The sequence below is a fragment of the Thalia democratica genome, chromosome 3 (assembly GCF_965202585.1).
Source record: "Thalia democratica chromosome 3, ktThaDemo2.hap1.1, whole genome shotgun sequence".
In the NCBI taxonomy this organism is placed as follows: domain Eukaryota; kingdom Metazoa; phylum Chordata; class Thaliacea; order Salpida; family Salpidae; genus Thalia; species Thalia democratica.
In genome coordinates, this window is record NC_139167.1 from 30,585,265 (window position 1) to 30,589,463 (window position 4,199).

Consider the following 4,199-nt stretch of genomic DNA (forward strand, 5'->3'; position numbering starts at 1 on the left):
TATTCTAGATCTAGCTAGAATAAGGTTTAATTAATCCAGTTTCAAAATTTTGTTCAAAACATTTGTTTTTCTTTTTGTTTTTAAGTGCATATTAAAAAATGTTTAAGCCTTGCGGTTAGTTCATCAATATTCTTAGAATTAGCATTGTATTTTTTAATAAATAATATAATTTTTAACGATTTGAAAAAAAAATTCATGGAAGTTTAAGGTTACCTAAGGAATTTTCTAGTCACTTGGGAAGATTTTTAGACCCAAAGAGTGGCAACCCTGAAAATGTAGCAAAATATGTCTAATTTTGCAAATATGACAAACCAAATAAACACTAATAACTTACTTTTATAACATCTATATTTAAAGTATTTGTCCCTGATAAGATAATTTTAATTTAAGGCCTTTCTTTATCAGTTACAGTATGGTTTTTTGCTTTTTAAGAAGGTAAATTTACAAAAATATTGGTTTTATTTATTGATAATTAATTTTGTTGTAAGTTTCGTTTCAATACACAATAAATGTAGCTTACTTTACCACAAATAAATATAAATTATATCTGGAGTAAAACATATTCGAAAAAGCTTTAAGATACCTTTTCAATGCCGTTATACCAGTTAATGCAATCTTTTACCTTAAACTTAATTTAAAACTAAAAATAACCCTAAAACGCGTAACTTTGAAAACTAGAGAAATTTTGACAAATATCTTCGACAACCTTTTTTAAACATACATTAATTTTTCAAAAAAGGTATATTGTAATTAAGGCTAAAAGAAACCTGGAATTTTGATCAAAAATCACTAAAAAGCCTTGATTTTTAATTAATTTATGCACATTAAGTAGTAAAATTTTGATTTGACACAAAAACATTATCATAGAGATAAAAATTTTCTATAATCATCAAAAAAATACTTTGTTTAAAAACACATTTAAAGAAGCTTTAAGATATCTTGTCAATGTTGTTATACTATCGAATACAGTGTTTCACCTTGAACTTAATTTTACAGTAAAAACAGACCTTTAAACGTGTAATTTTAAAAACCTAGAAGATATTTGAAATCCTGGAGAAAATTGTCTAAAAACATTTGACAACCCTGTAATAAGTGTATTGAATTATTGTGAAATGGAAACCAGTTGTGGACTTGTTGTAATATCACACACTAAATATTTTGATACATATAAAGGCAACTGTATTTGAGCAGTGAACATTGAAAAAAGTAGGTATAGCTATAAAAGCTAAGATTTACAGCTTGATGTGTAAGACTTTAATAGGTCAAAATAAGTTTTCACAATTCAATTATTTTTTATGACAATTACTTCTAACAAAACTTAATTATTATTTTGTTAGTACCTATTTGTTTAAGATAGATTTAAAAGCGAGTACTTAACTATATTTTCGCTATATACAATCAACATTAATATGTACTAAAACATTGATTTGCTACCTATTATATCTTACTAAATTAGTTTTTACCAAACATATAAAATTTAAACAAAGATATGAGAGCTTACTAGTACTTTTAGTTAACATTTAAATTATATGAGTTAAGTATTCTTACTCTTAGTTTTATAAATTTCAAAACAATTCCAGACATTATAAACGATATAAGTCTAAAGAGATAATTCAGTTGTGTAAATGTGTATGTTTTAAAGATAACTAATAAACTTATAGTTTTACAAAAATAGGTTATTTTACAGTTATTTATAAAATCTAACTTAGTATAGAAGTTTTTCAAAGTTTTTATTAGTCTATGTAACTTTGCAATTTAGCTTTTGTTTTTTTTTATTGTTGTGTTTAAATATCAAGCCGTTTGTTATTTTTTCTTTTGCTGGAAAAAAATCAAATTAAGTACTCTACATTTTAACTAAGAAAGTTTGCACAAGTATTTGGGATTATTTTCAAATTCTTACTCTACTAGCTGAAGATGCAAATAGTTCAAAAACCATATCCTTAACAACGTTGCTAAAAAACCTTGAACCCTGAAAATACTGAAAATCTGGATTTCTGAACAAAAATAACTAACAAACCTGGAATTGTGAACAACTTTTACATTTTAGGTAACTTCGAATTGACACAAAAAATAAATCATATAGATAGTTTTTTTTTTTGTCATTATCTATTTTTTATTTGTTTGAAAGAATATACTTAAAGAATCTTTAATATAAGTTTTCAATGTCGTTATACTACTTAATAAAGCTTTTTTAATTTAAACTTTGTTTTAAACTATATATAGCCCCTAAAACTTGTTTGTAACTTTGAAAACCTAATGGAACATTTTAAAACCTAGAGAAAACTTTCCAAAATGATATGCAACCTTTTATAAACAATTATTAACACCATACAAACGCTAGGTTTTAAGCAGCTAGGGGATAATTGTATGCATTAACTGTGCTTTGAATTCAACACTTGTTTATTCGGTGTTAGCTTCATTCACATACAAACTTAATTGTAGGTTTTGGTTGCGACTGACTGAAATATTTCAGTAAGATTTCTAAGTCTATCGAAAGCTTCTGGTCTGATAATCTAAGTTGTATGATCAAACTTTACTTCAACTCGAGCTTGTCTTACGGCATGCAACAGCCTAGACTTAGGCCTGATAGTTTTTTTTTTGCACATTTTTTTTTTTTGCTTTTATACTGTAATATGAATTTGATTGTTTATTTAAATACTGAGTGCTAAAACTCTACCAATCTATTTTTCAAATAGTTTATCATGACAACTACCATTTTTATACATCACGCAGCATTTGTTTAAAAATTGATTAAAATGTCGTCTGGTCAAATAAACCAAATCGAAGATAACTTTTACCTGTTAGGGTTGGATACTAAAACCGAGAGTGATTCTGTCAATAATATACAAAGTTTATCTTCTATGGATGCTTATAAAAAGTCGGTGCAATATAAAAACGTAAAGGATACTTCTCTTGTAAACCATCCTCAGCACTTTATTGCTGCAAAAAAAAGACTTCAGAAAGACTTGAAAAAAATTAAGTCAAGCTCACAAACTGACATAACCGCCTCCTTAATTAACGACAACTTTTTTGAATGGGAAGGGGTGATTCATGGACCTCCAGACACTCCTTATGAAGGAGGAAAGTTTCTATTGAACCTGAAGTTCACTACGGATTATCCGTTCCAGCCACCCAAGGTTACTTTTAAAACCAAAATATACCACTGCAATATCAATAGCGACGGTTATATAAGTTTAGATCTTCTTGGTTCTGAATGGTCCTTGGCTATGACTGTACGAACAATATTGTTGTCAATTCAGTCGTTTCTCACCGACTGCAACCCTGATGACTGTCTCGTGCCAGAAATAGCAGCTCAGTACGTCAACAATCGCGAAGATCATGACAGAGTTTGCAGGGAATGGACAAAGAAGTACGAAACTGAAGAAGCTGAAATGTAGTGACTTTTAGTGTCTTCATTAAAAGAAGTACTGTGACTTATTTGAGCACTTATTTTATAACATGTAATGTAGTATAAAAGTAGTATGTTCTTAAGTTGACTAGTATTTCGATAGAATAAACTTTAGATGAAACAAAAAACTATTTATCCTTATATACGGGTAGTTGTAAACAAGGTTGCTTCAGATAAAGTACATTTAGTATTCAATATATGTTAATTTTTTTATGCACTATTTTATTCTTCAGTAGCTTTGTGCGACATTTTTATACCTATAACGGCGATTGTGGATTAAAATTTTAAAAGGTTTAAGTTTTTGCTTATATTTTTATATTTTAAAACTTTACTTTAAGTTTATAAAATATGCCTTAATTTAAATATAATATAAAATTTTAACTGTTGAATTACGTTAATTTACGCATGATGTAATTTTATAATAATGGTTTCAATATTATTAAAGGTGTTATAAACAACTTTGTTAGTTCTAGTAAAGCAAAGTTTATAATATAGACTTATTTCATTTAGTTTTTTAGGAATAGTTAAAAAAATATCTTTTTAATACATTTTAACTAGCCCTAAAAAATATGAAAACAGTCTATATTATAAATTTTGCTTTACTAGAATTAATAATTAATTAGAATTTGAAGAATTTTATTTGCAAAAGTTAGCTTAGAAAAAAGAAAGTTTTTAATTATTTTTAAGTTTATTTTTACAAATAAAGTTATTAACCTTATACATATAAATTTAGTTTTATTTTAAAGAATATGAGTTTAGTTAAAAAGAATATTAAAATGCAAAAAAAAAA

The 4,199-nt window shown here is 26.4% G+C and overlaps 1 pseudogene; it reads left to right on the plus strand.

Annotated features, from left to right (window-relative positions):
• The first annotated feature begins 2,756 nt into the window (after window positions 1-2,756).
• On the plus strand, window positions 2,757-3,398 carry LOC145832165 (ubiquitin-conjugating enzyme E2 D4 pseudogene; annotated as a pseudogene).
• The last annotated feature ends 801 nt before the right edge of the window (window positions 3,399-4,199 follow it).